Source organism: Athene noctua, chromosome Z (assembly GCF_965140245.1).
Source record: "Athene noctua chromosome Z, bAthNoc1.hap1.1, whole genome shotgun sequence".
Classification (NCBI taxonomy): Eukaryota; Metazoa; Chordata; class Aves; order Strigiformes; family Strigidae; genus Athene; species Athene noctua.
Window position 1 is genome coordinate 58,181,338 of NC_134077.1, and position 16,502 is coordinate 58,197,839.

The window sequence follows — 16,502 nt, forward strand, 5'->3', positions numbered from 1 at the left end:
CCCCCGCCCGGCCCCCGCCTCCCGCGGCACCAACCACCCACCGGCCCGCCGCGCCGCCGCCCGCGGCCCGCCCCCTCCCTCCCTCCCCCCCTCCCCCCCTCCCCCCCTCCGACAGCGCCGAACTGTCGCCAGCCCCTTTTGCAACTGCTCTTCTTTAGCTTTTGGGGGCGTTCTTTTTTTTTTTTTTCTTTTCTTCTTTTTTCCTTTTCTCAAGGCTTCCTGTGGCGGTGCGGGTGATGTCGGACGGCACCCACGGAGGACGGAGCGGGGGCGACTCCTCTACGGCTTTGCCGCAGAGGGCTTTCTCACGGCCGCCTGGCCTCTCAGGAGGAGGTAGCACCCCCAGGGCACACACCGAAACGACCATCCACCAGCGCGGTGGTGCGCGGCATGGCAGCCCGCCCCGGGGGCACCCCGCGGGCGAGGGCCAGAGTCACCGCCACGGCGCCGGGGGGGCTGGGCGGTTGCGGCCGCCGCCGCGCGTTTGCGGCGGGGACCCCGCGGGGCCGGGGCTGCCGCCGGTGTGGGTGTGCAGCGCCGGTCCCCCGGCGCCCACCTGGCACCGCGCTGCCCGCAGCTCTCGCCGTCTGCGGGCAGCCGTGTTCTAAATGTGTCAGTGGGTGGAAAAACCGAGCGGCGGAAGAGAGGGGGTGGTGGAAGGGAGCACACCTCTCTGGTAAGCCGGGTACGAAACTCGCAGCCCTCAGAAGAAAAGCGTGTCCAGACAGAGTCTGAGGAAGACTGATTATTTGTTGGTCGCTTTGTTACACCGAATGTCTGCCCGACGATAAACATACTCGACAGGGTGTGTAGAGTTGTGAAACATGAAGGTGAAACTTTGGGGAAGGCAGCTTCTTAATATGTTATCAAAGTGCTTAAAAAGAAAACAGATTAAGTTCCAAGGAAATAGGAAGTTCAAAGAAAGCATCTTCCTCATTAAAAAAACCAAAGTGTTGCAGCCTGCAGCAGCTTGAACAGTGCTTGCAGCATTCCCCAAGAAGCCCTGCATATCAGCATTATCTGGAGGGCGGTATGATTTGGCAGATCGAAGCACGCCTAAAGGACTCTCCTGTCCTTTCCTCATCACTGTTGTGAGCTCCCACTGGAGGTTCATGCATCTGCAGAGTAAGCAGGATCAAGGGGTTGAAAGCCAACAAGAAGATGAGAAGATGTGGTTTCAAGGCTGTCACTAGGAGACAATGCCACGAAAAGAGGAAACTGGGTCCTCATGTCATCACTTAGAGCAGACAGGTTAGTTTGGGAATGGACTGGAAGACCTCAAATTTGTCATGTGTCAGGAAAATTTTCTTTATATATGTACCTTCCGGGAGAGAAGTAGTGTGCATAACTGCATGCTAGCCTGGCAGCCCACCCCTTTTTCTGACAGGTGGGGGGAAAAAGAGGGTCTTTCTAGTGTATCTGTAATTTATAGGGCTGAACTTCAGGTGAAGCACCATACTGAAAAGGCCTTTCCTCTGTAAACCCAGGAGAGGTTGGTAACAGAAATTTCCAACACGAGTGAGAATTCTGGAAGGAGGGGGTAAGACTTCCTACTTGTTTTTCCCATAGAGAGTGATTGCAGCCGAGGACTGTATCTTGTTGGTCTTGCATGTAAATTAGAACAGTGAGTCACAGGTAGCATAAATTTAAATGTTTGTTCTCTTGCTAAATCGTTTGCAAAGCATGACAGCATTGCTGTTGCAGTACAAGAAGTAGTAATGTAACAGTAGAGCTGAACACTAAGTATTCTTAAGACCTTGAGTGAACTGGGTAAGTTTGGGGGGCAGATGTTTTCTTTCGTTGTTTTTCATTCCCCCTGCCTTCATTACTTACACAGCTACAGGTGCAAGGAAGCAAGCTGGATCAAAACAAGCAGAGCACCAGAGTTGATGTATCTTGGTGCAGTAATGGAAAGTACTCTCCTACTTCCTGCAGAGAGAAAAAAAAAAAAGCATTCAAGTCATTAACTGAAAGTAGTTACTTGGTTAGATAGCTGGAGTTTAGAAGTTTTTTACTCTCTTACTTTTGCACAGGTAGAAAGTGGATTTCTTCATAGACTGACATGATTAGAGAGGTTGTGATACTTGTCTGACCACGTTGGCAAAGACTCATCATTTGTTTATTGCAGCTTTGTGAAATTTCAAGGACTGTGTTTCAGTTATGGTTCCTTTCATGGATGGTTGTCAACTGATCCTGAAAGAAAATTGACAAAGTGGGTTTTTACCCAATTTTCACTCTTCAAAACCAGAGGCTGGAATACAAAGATCACAGGTCCCACGAGCTGCTCTTCCTGCTGTGTCATAGACCAGTGAGAGATGTAGACTGCATCGCAGCTGTGAAACAAAATAAAGTAAAAAAGGAAAAAGAGATGGCATTCACAATTTTGGAAATATTGATAGAGGAATTAAATAAAACAATGGAAAAAGTGGAGCCTAGAGACAAAATACAGACAAAAGTGAAAAAGATGCAAGTCACAAATATGGGAAATTTAAAATACATAATTGATTTTGTTGTAAATCTTGACTGGTTTGCATGAAAACAATTTGTACATGAATATTTGAATAGCTCTGGTAAGACCAAAAGTCCAGTGAGAATAAGGATACAAACAACATAATTGAGAAAGTGTCAAGAACATTTTTCTGTGCATGGATGAACTTACACAGTTACAGTGCAGGAGAATACAGCTTAAATATATTTCCACTAGGAGGGCATCTGTCTCATAGGTATGCTTTCTCTAAATTGGTATTAGTGTCTCATTTGTCATTTGACAGCTGCCTCCAGCCTTTTAGTCTTTCTTTTGGAAAACCTGAAGAATATAGAATATTTTAAAAGTCCTTTATTTATGCTTTGTCAAAAGTTTGAGCTGCAAAGTTTTTTAAGCCTAATGCTTACTGCTTATTCTTGTCTTTTCTCAATTTTACCAGTTTTAAGGAAGTTTCCCTTTTCTGAAAAGCCAGACAAGGGCCTAGCATTTTGTAATGTTAATAGTGTCTCTGCTAACCTTTTCAAAGGATCACTTGTCTGAGTTTTTGTGTCTAATAGGTGTAATCCCAATATCTGTTTCTTGTGATAGTTCAGACCTAACATCAGGAAGATGTTAGAGCCTAATATCTAATCTTAGGTAGACAGAGGATCCTAACCCCAGTTTTGAATCCTGCTAGGGCTTGAAGATTTCTTAATATGGAGACTGTGCCTTTACTACACTAGCCTTCACTAAAGAAAGAGTTGCTACAATCCAGAAATTTGTATTATCTGTAAGCACCCCTAGTAACATTTCCCTTTGTTGTAAAGTTTATGAGAACATTATTGCCTAGATTCTCCACACTGCTTGCTCCGTGAAAAAATTAATTCTAATCTTCAGTTTGCAGATGAACTCTTAAAAGATGAGCCTTAGCATAAATCAGAAGGGGATACCAGAAACACAAACACTGTGTGAGGGGAAAAAAAAAAAAGTTCTGAAGAAGATGATAGATGATCACAGCTGCCAAAACCACTGTAACACAAAACATCTGAGAGAAGAAAGAAACCCCTTTCAAGAAAATATTTCTGAAACACATTGTAGCATACATCTCTTTGGATCAAAGTGGCTTCTCACTTGGGTGAGTACTCATTTGTAGTGATGAACATGGCTCATGGCTAAAATTAATAAGGGAAGGTCAGGTTTTCTACCTCAGAATATGTGTAATACTCTTCCACTGTTAGAAATACTCTTTCATTTTAGCTGTTGTGTGCTTACACAAAATCATCATACTTTTTGAGACGCAAATTTTTCAGGTAAGTTTAATATGTGTGTCAGTATTGCATGATCAAGGCCATCCTGGAACAAACTTCTTCCAAGACACTGGCTGGCAGTTATTACTAATTACAGAATCAAAAAGAGGGTGGAGTAGATTGCAGCCTTGAGTTGCCAAAATTAACTGTAAAACATATACTGGATAAATTAGGGGCCTCCTATTGTACCACTGTGGTAGGTTTGACCTTGGCTTGCTGCCAGATGCCTACCCAGCTGCTCTCTTACTCTGCCACCTCAACAGGACAGGGGGAGAAAATAAGATGGAAAAGTTCATGGGCTGGAGTGAAAACAGGGACGTTGCTTACCAGTTACTATTATGGTCAAAACAGACTCAACTTGGGAAAGATGACTTTAATTTACTGCCAGTTAAGAACAGAGTAGAATGGTAAGAAACAAAACTAAACCTACTTTACCTCTAGCCCCTCTGGCTTCCTCCCAGGCTCAACTTCAGTCCTTCATTTCTGACTCTTCTATGTTCTCCCCCCTGAGTGGTGCAGGGGAAGGAGGAATGGGGGGTTGTGGTCAGTTCATAACAGCTTCTCTCTGCCACTCTTCCTCTGCACACTGTTCCCCTGCTCTAGCATGAGTTTCTCCACAGGATAGAGTCCTTCACAAATTGCTCCAGCGTGGGTCCCCTCCTGGGCTGCAGCTTCTGCTAGGAACATGCTCCTGCATGGGCTCTCCACTGGCTGGAGCTTCCTTGAGGGCACCTCACCTGCTGTGGCATGGGGTCTTCCACGGGCTGCAAGTGGGTATCTGCTCCACTGTGGTCATCTGTGGGATGCAGGGGCACAGCCTGCCTCACCATGGTCTTCCCCACGGGCTGCAGGGGAATCTCTGCTCCAGCATCTGGAGCACTTGCTCCGTCTCCTTCTCCACTGACCTTGGTGTCTGCAGGGCTGTTTCTCCGATGTTTTTCTTGCTCCTCTTTCACAGCCTGCTGGGCAGTGTTTTTTACTCTTTCTTAAAAATGTTACACAGAGGTGCCACCACTGTCACTGACGGACTCAGCTTTGGCCAGCAGTGGGTCCATCTTGGAGTCATTTGGAACCAGCTGTATCCAGCACGCAGCATCCCCTGGCCTCTTCTTGCAGAGGCTGCTCCTGCAGCTCCCACCCCCCTGACCTTGCCAAGTAAACCCAATAGGACCGCTTAGGTTATTTTTTGTTACTCTGGTCCAGTTTAGAAGTGTGACCTGCTGATTGCACTGAAGAGGTGAGAAGCAGGCCTGGTGTTAACATGTCTGCCAGGGGAATGAATGACTCCTCTTGCTGGTTCCTTTGGCTGGAGTGATGAAAGATCAGTCTGGCATGGTCTAGCAAGACCAGTATTTTAACCATAAGGAGAATCTGTCAAGCTCTTCCTAAGACACTAGCAAATTAGACAAACTTCAACCTTTCAAACTTTTCCAAACATTATTTATGAAAAGTATCAATTGTCTCAGGAAGTCCCCCCTCTCAAAGTAAAATTAAATCAATACCAATATTCTATATATAAATTTTAAACCCCCCATACATACATATATGCAGACATATACCTATGTGTATGTATACAGCAGGAATTCCGAACTAATGTCTGAGTTGGTTTAATTTCTCTTCAACACTTTTCAATTTCTCCTCAACACTTTTCAGACAACTCAAGAGTTTCAGGGCCTGGTCTCATAACTGCTTTAGGCTTTCAGTACAGGCTTTTGAAAGGACTGTGGACTGTGTATCTGCAATTCTCTGCTCAAGCCCTTCCTTTGGTTTTCCTATCTTCTATCAACTATTTCATAGCCCAGATTTTCGATTTAAATTTATTTAATTTCTCCTTCCTCCCTTTGTTGGTCTGTAGTTATAGCTGTGTAGTAGGTTGACCTTGGTTGGACACCAGGTGCCCACCAAAGATGCTCTATCACTCCCCTTCCTCAGCTGGACAGGGGAGAGACAAATACAATGAAAAGCTTGTGGGCAGAGGTAAGGACAGGGAGAGATCACTCATCAACTACCATCACGGGCAAAACAGACTCAACTTGGGGAAAAAATTAATTTATTACCAGTCAAATCAGAGTAGGATAATGAGAAATAAAAGCAAATCTTAAAAACACTTCCTCCCACCCCTCCCTTCTTCCTGGGTTTAAGCTCACACCCAATTTCTCTACCTCATCCCCCAAGCAGTGCAGGGGAACAGGGAATAGGGGTTGCGATCAGTCCGTCACACGTCTCTGCTATTCCTTCCTCCTCAGGGGAAGGGTTCCTCACACTGTTCCGCTGCTTCACAGGAGACACTCCTCCACCATCTTCTCCAACATGAGCCATTCCCACGGGCTGGAGTTCTTTACAAACTGTTCCAGAGTGGGTCTTTTCCACAGGGTGCAGTCTGTCAGGAACAGCGTGTGTCCCCCAGGGTCAGAGCCTCCTTTGGGCACATCCACCTGCTCTGGCGCGGGGTCCCCCCCGGCTGCAGGCGGCTCTGCTCCGCCGTGGACCTCCAAGGGCTGCAGGGGCACAGCTGCCTCTCCATGGGCTGCACCGCGGGCTGCACGGGAATCTGCTCCAGTGCCTAGAGCACCGCCCCGCTCCTTCTCCGCTGACCTTGGTGTCTGCAGTGTTGTTTCCCGTGTATTTTCACTCCTCTCTTTTGGCTGCTGTTACACAGCAGTTTTTCTTCCTTCTTAATACGTTATCCCAGAGGCTCTGCCACCATCACTGATGGGCTCAGCCCTGGCCAGTGGCTGGTCTGTCTTGGAGCCAGCTGGCACTGGCTCTGTAGGACATGGAGGAAGCTTCTGGCATCTTTGCACAGAAGCCCCCGATGTAGCCCTCCACTACCAAAACCTTGCCACACAAACCCAGTACAAGCTGTGAAGAACAATTCCCCAATAAACTGGTTTATAGTCTCTTGTGTTCATGTTTTTCTAGATAAACATTTTTTTTTTCCACTATAAATGGTTATACACATGTGATCCTATATCACATCAGCAGCATCTTTGATTTAGTTATAATTTTTTTACAATGACAGTTTTTGCTGTCAGTTGTTATATAAACTGGTAATCTGATGCTAAGTTTCCTATTTGCATTTTGCTAATGTTACAGACTTTGGGGTTGTCGATATAACATATATAGCTAATATGATTTCATGCTAGATTGTCTGGTATTGCTACTTATAGACAGGAGGGAAAAAAATTTCAGTATCAACACTTATTTTTTTCCAGAATTTCCAAACAAATTTATGCCAGTTTAGGACCATGAATCTAAAGTTCCTTTATATGTTATTTATATCTACATTAGCCTCTTGTCTTTACTTTGTTCCTTCTTTATCATCAAGCTGTCAACATCTACTCATAATATCCCTATGTTAGTTTATGACATTTTCTCTAATTTCTGTAAAATAAGCAGTACTTCTGTTATTGCTGATTTTTTTTTTTCTTTTACACTTTAACTGCACATTATCTGTTATTGTGGGTTCCTTTTTTATAGCAGGGTTGCTCTGTTAGCTGGAATCAGCTGAAAATTTTTCAGGAGGTAATTTACCAAAATTTGCTATGCTGGAAATACAATGTCCTGCTCTGTCCATCTGGGCAGTCAGTCTCTCTGTATAGCAACTTCATAAAGGTATCCTATATATGATTCCTGAGAAACTGCAGAAATATGAGATCTGAACACCTTAATTTTCCAGTACTCCCATGGGAGTTCCTTTCTATTATGCCAGCTGTGAATAAATTTTATAGAATGATATTTTCCATTACTGGACTAGGTGCTCCATTCTCTAAGTAAATCATAATCTGTGTATTTCCAAATGTTGACAATTGTTGGCCTTTGTAGCCTTATTAGCACTTAAAACTAAAGTACTTGAAGCCTTAGGCCACAAGAGTAAACTTGATAAAGCTAACATTGCAACCACAGAGCGGATGAAACGGGCAGATGCAAGCAGAATGAAGATAAGGGCCGGGGAAACAATTCCTGGAGAATGTGGTAACTTCAGAAGAAGACCAGCCCGGCGACCAATAATAAGAAATCAAGAGACCACCAATCAGAATTAAGTGATTGGACTTAGGCATCAGGTAACAGGTGGTACATGCCAGAAAATCTGTCTCTAAGGGTGTGTATTAGAGTGCATGGTCTGCAATGGGTGTCCCTCCTTGGAGGCACCCAGCTCAAGCTGCTCTGCATGTTGGATAAATAAACCACTTGTTTACTCAGCGGATTGGTGACTTGTCTTCAAGCAGGAACGCAGAGCTGAGCCCTGTTGAGGTGGCATCTGTATAAATTCTAACATGAACTAGGTGGTGGTTGACTAATTCCTGCAACACAAGATTGTCTTTAACTTGTATATTTAGTACACATGAACCTGTAATAAGAATCGTCCCCTGGTATATGTTTGTTACTGTAAGCTTAGACATCACATAATCATATAAACTGCACATTACCATAAATTACAAGGGGTTTATTCATATTACTAGATATGACTGCCTGTTGAACAGTTCCTGGAATCTACCAGTGTACTGTAGAGTAAGAATATACTTTAATTTTTATTAGGAATTTCATCTTTGTCTGGAGGCTTTTGCAGGTGGCCTAAGTTCTTGGAAATACAGCAATTTCACCAAAAGGTTGGATACTGCTGGGATGTGTATTTTATTGCACAGTTTAGACAGTCTTTCACAGTGTCCTTTCCAAACTCATCCTATTGATTTTGCAGACTTAAGTTTCCAAATCTGTCTTGTTTCTTTATGTTCCCAAGAGTTAGTGGTTTGGTCATGTAGTCCATTACTGTTCTGCCCTGGAAGATAAATGCGGGATCCTAATTACAGGATAACCAATTTACATTCTGTACTTCACTACTCCTTTTTTTATTCTAAGTTTAAATCTGGGTTGTATTTAAACATTTTATTCATGTTTGAATGTCTCTTGTCTGTCACAGATAGATGAACAGGAGCTTCCTTAAAACTTTAAGAATGCCTATAAAATTGAGGTCTCTTATAAGAACTTCATACCTGATATCTTTTAACAGTTTCATACTTTCTAGGCCACAATACTCAGTACTTTTCCTTGGTGCAATCTGATACACATATAGTTTCACTTATCAATTATTAAAGTAATCTTGAATATTCAGGAAAAATAATTTTTCTTCTCATATTTGTTTTCAGCAGCTCCATTGAGCCTTTCTGGGGGACAAATTTCCTGCTGTATCTCTTTGAATATTTTTCCATTGGTCTTTCTTTTCCCAAGCCCAGTTTTATCATCTAGTGTTCATAGGTGGTGGCGTTTTGTGGCAGAGGTACAAAAAACCCCACCAAAAAATCCAGGAAGTATTGACCTCGCAGTGATGAGTTACAATTAGGAAGCTTGTGAGAAAGAAAGGGTTTCATTTCCTCATAGTATTGTAGTAAGTCCTGAAGAGCAACTCTATTCTCTTAAAAGTTTTTCAGTTGTTAAAAGAATGAAACTTTTGAAAAATACCATACCTTTTTCCTTGTGAGAAGTCCAGAGGGATCTTATGCTGCTGATAACCTCTTGAAACAGTGAAACAACTCTATATAAGGAAGAGGTTTGTAAAATAAGTAAATAAACACACAAAAAACCAAACAAGCCTGATTTTCAAGCAAAAGTCAGGGGTTTGCACTATAAGGTAAAACAGTTTAGCAGTGAAAAATATTATAAAGAAATAATCTGCTGTGGTTTTGTGTCCCAGCTTGCTGGCACATGTCTGAAATCATCTCTGTAGCTCTGCTAGGAAGTAGGATTGTTGCCACCCTGAAAAAAACTGTTTTTCCTTCAAGACCCACATATGAAGATTTGAACTGCATCCTCAAAAAGACTCCAGCCTGCACAAAGGCTTCTTGTCTCAAATATCATAATTAAATCCATATATTTGACATTTTATTTACTTTTAATAATTGATCTGTCAGCTGGCTGCTCTCTGTGCCTTAGGATGGTGTTCACCAAAAGGGTTTAAACCAGCACTGGGAACCAGTGGACTTAGTTTTAATTTACCAGTAATCCGAGACAGCACTTTCTTCCCCATGTTTTCTAAAGTAAGGAAAATAAAGATCATTATCAACTGTGATGCTAAAAATGTCTGTTCAAGCAGACACCAACAAGTTGTAGTGATTATAAACTGATAGAGAAAATTATTCAAGCAAATCGGTGTTCTTTCAATAATCTGAAGTGAAAAAAAAGCTGCTGTGTAAGAAGACCTGTAGTCTGGTTTTTTTTCTATCACCAAGCCAGAAAAGCAATGAGAAACAGAGGTTATCTCAATCTGAAAAACGGCACTCAAATAAATACAAAGAAACTTTTCTAGTAATGCAGCTTAAAGCTGTGCCTTTAAGCAAACGCAAAATGTGTTTCTATTGCAAACCAGGAAGAAAGAGTACCCAATGTATAGATTGTCTGGTATCTGTAGTTTCTGAATTAAATAAAGAGGGCAGTTATTTCTTCAGTGAAGTGCTTTGAGGTTTACTGAAGAAATGTTCTACGTAGATGTAGATATTGCATTGCTGCAGTCATTGACATGACTGTCCAAACCTTTGCTTCTTGCAACCACCTTCTGTGTAGTATCTCAAGATATATTCAACACAATTTATTATCTGAGCCCAAAACATGTAAATATTCACTTAAAGCTCAGTGTGAAGTCCAGTGTTGACTGTTTTGGTTTTTGGCATACTGCTGCAGCTTTCTGTACAAAGAAGTTTAATGTATTGACAGACCATTCTGGGAAACTGCCCTGGTGTTCTCACAGAAAGAACCAATCAACCATGTATCATCCATCCCATTTGTCCTCTCTCCTATACATGCATGGCAACAGCTATGTGCAAAGCAAAGTCAAAATTTTAAAAAAAATTCCTCATTCCTACCACAGCATAATAGTGCATCGCACATTCTATTTGTGAAGGAGCATAAAATGAAGTGGTAGATGTTAATCATATCAGTTAATGCTGAACATACTGAGGCTCTGCTAAGGAAGCAAGAATACATTAGAGAACCTTTCATGTATCGGACATAATTATTCAGAAATTTGTTCAGGACTATAAGTTGATTGAATAAAAATCACTATATATAACTAATGCACAGGAAATAACTACCTGAACTTTGGAATTACTAAATAAAAAACACTTAGCTTTTTTACTAATTTAGAATTTAATATAATCCATATTCCTGGCAAACATATGCATGAACAACTAGCCCACACAGGTAAAACTGACAAGGTTTCATTACACTGTGAAGAAGTAAAGTATAGAGTGAGGCTCTCCTGTAAGCTATTATATTTTATATTGATTTTTTAAAGTCTACTATTTAAACTGAGGTACTTGAAATCAGAATTTGGCTTCATGTTTAAGCAACCAATTAGATCAAGGTGTTAGAGATACTTATTGGCCAGAATTTTGGTTTTAGACACTTAATGTGTTCTAATATTTACTGAGAAACGGTCATAAATCCTCTGAGATCCCTCAAGTGCCCTTGGGCAAGTGAGGCTGCTGTGAATGTGTCACAATCTGACATGGTTTATGAATTTATCAAAAACTGTAAACAGGGAAGCTCTCCGATACAAATGTATTTAGCAGAGGTACTTGTCAAGAAAGTGGAGGATAACCTTTAATTATTTGCCTACTGTAGCAATATTTTAAGGACTGAAATGTGAAGGGCTTTCAACTCCATATTGACATTGTCTTTGTTTAAATATAGTGTTGACATTCACTCAGAAACTAGACAACTGGCATAAAGAAGTTGATACCAGTTTGGCAGCATTTTTGAGTGCTCAGGTAAACAATTGTCTTTTGTTAACCTCTATTTATTAATTCACTAATCCATGCCCTTGGAACAAGTCTATAAGAAAGCTATTATAAAAGCAGAAGTTGATTAAATTCCTACACAGAAAGGTCGGGACAGAGGTACTGATCTTCCTTGAACTTCCAGGTTCAGCCATGTGCATTTTCCATCTGGCTGCGGTGAGAGTGAATGGAGATACCAAATGTAATAATGTCATTCACACTGAAAAAAACTTGCACAAATGAGTGTTCTTACTGAACTGGGTGAGGCCACCAATCTGAATCTGAATTGTGATCTGAACCTTACATGTATGCAAAGTCTCAGCCCAGTATGGTAATTAATAGGGTCATGGGCTTAATGTATTACTGAAATGAAAGTAGATACAGTGATACCAACCAGCCCATGAAGTCACATTTGTGCCTTACCTATAACCATTGCCCTCAGATTGTTTGTTTATTTGTTTCTAAATTTGAACTTTTGGAGGATTATGAGTTGCCTGTTGAGGAGTGATGTGGAGAGCAAGCTGCCAGGAATAGGGCCATGTGGTGAACCAAAAGGTTAGAAAAAGCATAACTGCAGCTGGTGTTGGCATGTGTTATTTCACAGCTTCTTTTCAAAGATTTTTCACAATATATCGAACTTCTGAGTTACTTGGTATTAAGTGCCTCCAAAAGGCAACAAGTTCAGAAATTTATATTCTAGTTAACAGGTCTACTATGGGCAGTAAAACTTTACTAAATATTTAGCATGAGAACAAAAGCATAACAAAAGTGGTTCAAAATAGCTGTTTGTAGAGATTCTCATCCATGGCTTGATTTCTCCTTTAAAAAAGATGTTGGTTTGCTCAGGGTTTTATATTCTCTACCATCAGACAAAACAGTTTGAATGCTTTTATGCCACCTTCTTACTTACTAGGGACAGTTAATAATTGTTGAAGTTGCTTGTCTGATGTGAGAAAATATCAATCTGAAAACTAAACAGACTGTTTCTTCCGTTCTGTCAAAGAAGGAAGTGGAAGATTATTCAAACCACCCGGGAATATGATCCCTTTTTCACTTATGAGTAAATCTTTTGCAATATCCCAAAATACCTGTTCCACGTTAGTACATTCTGGTTGCCAAGTACAAGTGCAAGCCCAAGGTTGCCAGAATTCATGATGGCGTGTATTAATCTCTGATTTAAATTTTACGCAACAAAGGACTATATTAATTTCTTTATTAAACCTATCTATACTACACTGATGATGGCTGTGAAAAACCCTGAGTTTGGGGGGATAATTAGTTCTGTAAGGTAAAGCAGGCTTACAGAATCTTCTGCTCAACCTGTTCTGTAGCACAAATTATAGGTTTCCACTACTATTTCTTTGCCAAGGTAAATAGTCTGGGGCAAAATGAGCAATCCAACTGCAGGATGTAGTGATATTAATAAAGTAGAAGAGCGGGTTAGAACATCACACGGATCTAGTACTCAATTAGATGGAGTGTTTTGAACCTCTGCAGCCAAGGATACACTTGAGAAAGTAAGTAGAATAAGAGATGTCCTAAAAACATCCTGAGGGTTTTTTGGTTGGGGGGGAGGGGGAAGAAGTGATTTTTAGTTGTAACTCCCAATGAGCAGAACAGTCATTGTTTTCATTTCTGTTGGATGCAGCTTCACTGGGAGAACTGAAGGAGAAGTACACAGTGCTTCTACAATGTAATTACTTTAGCAACAAACATCCCAGCTGCATTATTCAGACCATGCAAGCCCTGCTACTCTTAGGGCAAGACAAAATGACCCAGCAGCAGCTTGGAGAGCAGCTCTGTCAGACCTCACATATGGCATGTGAGTTAGCTTCCCATATTGCTACCAGCAGTATGCCTGTGAGACAAACTGGTGATGAAAAAGGGAATAGAATAAGGCTGATATCCCAGTTACAAAAAGCTATTTAATACAAACTTACAAGGATATAACCTTCTAGACACCATGCTTGAGCCAAAGGACATATTCTCATTTGCAGCTCAGTGTTTGGTACCTCCCATGCCACCAGATCCAACTCTTTGGCATATGCATCATTGCCACTTTTGCAATGGTATTAACACAATGAGTTGCATGCTGCTGAGTAAAAAGTCAAACTGGTGAGAAAGAAGAAAGTATGGTGAAAGGGTTTGAACTTCAAAGAAGTTGGAAGGAGTTACATGAGGAAGTGAATCTGCTTTAACAGTTTGATTCTAAGTATTGCAGTAGGGCTCTTTCTTCTTTAACACTTTGCTTACTGATATGGGTGATAATTATTTATTACACAATGCACACCCTAAATGCATGATAGGTTGCAAAAAAAAGAGCAGGAAACACGTGGATAGAATAACAGCTTTAGAAGACCAGACTCTAGGAACAGCCTTTTATCCTTTCATATTTGGTGTCTTTTTGCAATTAGATATCAGATATTAGAGTTGTGCTTGGTTTGACATCAGGGCAGGCTATGATTTGGGAAGAATTAAGCAGAAAACAAAAACAAAAAGGCTTTTGCTTGTTTCTAAATATTTATTCTAATAAGAATTTACCTCTCTATGGGGGAAGAACTAGCTCTGGAGGAAATACAGCTTGATTTTGCCCCTAATTGTTTAAATCTATACATAATATTAGAAAGTTTTATGCTTCATCTAGTTTATTAGAGTGTTTGTGTTCATGGAATCAGTACTGCTGTTGTCTGTGCTGTGTAATCACTGGAAGGAAATAATTTTGAAGGAATTAGTTGATGTAGGGTCCCAATTTTTTCTTCCTCTTTTAACTGGAGGCCTTTATTCCCCTTCCCTAGCACCCAAACAAGACAGCTCAGAAACTGGTCTTGTATTACTTCTGGGATTCTTCTTTGTACATGACTTCTGTATTCATAGCTTTGGTTTGACTCTGCAGTTGGGTAGGGCAGCACCAGGCCAGGTTTACTGGCAAGGGCAAGTGACTGTATTCTGCCCATAGTGAGGTAAATTTTATGAGACTAATGTGCAGTAACTCGTCTGTCCACAGCATGGATGGGTCTGGCACACGCTGCTTGCAGGAGTACTGGGCTTGTGTGCACAGCAGTTGGAATGTAGTCCAAAAAAGAAGAGTGGAAAGTATGGCTAACACTTTCCCTCGTTGTGCAAATAATTACTGTGTTAAGAAAACACAAGGTTGCAGCCAAATAGTGTGCATGGAGAAGGGTCTTTCAGTAGTGGCAGGCATAAATGATGATGAGGGCTATTTCTTCAATAGGCAGCAGAAAGAAGATTGTTAAATGCAAGAGTTGTTGCCTTATATAGATGGCAGTGCTGTCACAAATGCAAGCATCCCTTGCATGTGCTTGGGGACCAGCATCATATACTGGTGATGGCAGAAGCACATACTGGTGATTGCAGTATTATAAGCTCCAGGTTCCTTTTAACAATGAGAAATTTTCACCAGAATCTTTCTTGTTTTCTCAGCCATTGCTTAGTGTGTGAACACGCTGTAACAGGAAGCCCAGGGAAGGAAAGAAGAAAATGATCATAAAAAAACATGGCAGCCATTTCCTTCATTACCTCCTCCCTGCAATGCTGGTCACTAGGACAACCATTTCATCTTCTGCTCGTTCTGATGCTGTTGCAGAGGTGAGAAAGCTTTCTCCCTTACAGCTTGAAAATTAACAAAGCGTCTTCAGCTTTTTTGAAGAGAATAGAGGTGATGGCCTATGCAGAGTATTCCTGGATGTAAAAAAGCAATTCTATCATTGGGGCAATATGACTTGTGGTTTTGAGAGGGTACTGTTCTTCCTAGCACTTCTAAATGCAACTTCCATGAGTGAGTGGTCACTGGTTGTGCTGGGTTTATGTGGCAGGATTTGGCAGCAGGGGAGGGGGTTACAGTGGTGGCCCCTGGGAGAAGCTTCTCGAAGCTTCCCCCAGCTCCAGTTTGGACCCACCTCTGGCCAAGGCCAAGCCAATTAGTGGTGATGGCTGCACCTCTGTGATAACGTATTTAAGAAGGGGAATCTGAGAGCTGGGGACTTTGGGGAGGAGTTATGAGGACATCTATGTGAACACTGAGGTCCCTGGAAGGAAGGAGGAGGGAAGGGGGCGAGGTGCGCCGGAGCATGGACCCGCTTTGTATTACGTGTTAGACGGCAGGGCCACCCCCCTCCTCCTGACACCCATGGAGGTCACCGGGGTATCAGATATCTGCTTGCGGCCTGTGGAGGACCCCACACCGAGCAGGCAGCTGCACTAGGCCGGAGCTCTCTGAGAAGAAGCAGCCCCCGCTGTTGTAGTTCGGCGCTGGGAGGATTGCAGCATGTGGGGGTGACGCACGCCGGAGCATCTCGAGAACAATGCATCCTGTTGGGAGGACTCATGATGGAGAAGGTTTGTGGAGCACTGTCTGCCATGAGAGGGATGCCACGTGGAGCAGGGGGAAGCTGGCTGGCGCACCCCCCATCCCCTGCCCCCTGCGCCCCTGGAGGAGGAGGTAGAGATATCGGGAACAAAAGCTGGGCTCTGGAAGAAGGGAGGGGTGGGGGGAAGTCTTTTAAGAGATATGGTAATGTTTCTCATTGTCCCATTCTGTCTGTTAATTGTTGGTTTTGTTACTGTTTGAATGAAAGTGATGTTCTGTTTTTCTTCTTCTAACAAGTCTGTCTTTTTTGCCTGTGACCGTTTTAATGGGTGAGAAAACCCTCCCTGTCCTCATCTAGATTCCAGAGACTTTAATTTTTTCTCCTTCACAGCACTGGCTGGGAAGGAGTGAGTGAGCGGCTGCGTGGATCTCAGTTGTCATCTGGGCCTAAACCACAACACTGGTTCATTTTTTTATTCGTTATGTCGTTGTGAAAACAGTTCTTGCAGTAAATACAGACAGTTTTTACAAACTGGCTTACTTTCTTGTGTAAAGTGTTCCCAAACTTGTGAAGTCTTATAAGCATTAAACACCTACTCCTTTTATCTTCATACTCATTCCCACTTAAGCTT

The 16,502-nt window shown here is 42.1% G+C and overlaps 1 long non-coding RNA gene across 1 annotated transcript; it reads left to right on the forward strand.

Moving 5' to 3' along the window:
• The first annotated feature begins 661 nt into the window (after positions 1 to 661).
• Positions 662 to 16,080, forward strand: LOC141973467 (uncharacterized). The gene is made up of 4 exons (XR_012635530.1): positions 662 to 1,251; positions 3,362 to 3,599; positions 11,458 to 11,534; positions 14,985 to 16,080. It is a non-coding gene; the product is annotated as an uncharacterized LOC141973467 (long non-coding RNA).
• The last annotated feature ends 422 nt before the right edge of the window (positions 16,081 to 16,502 follow it).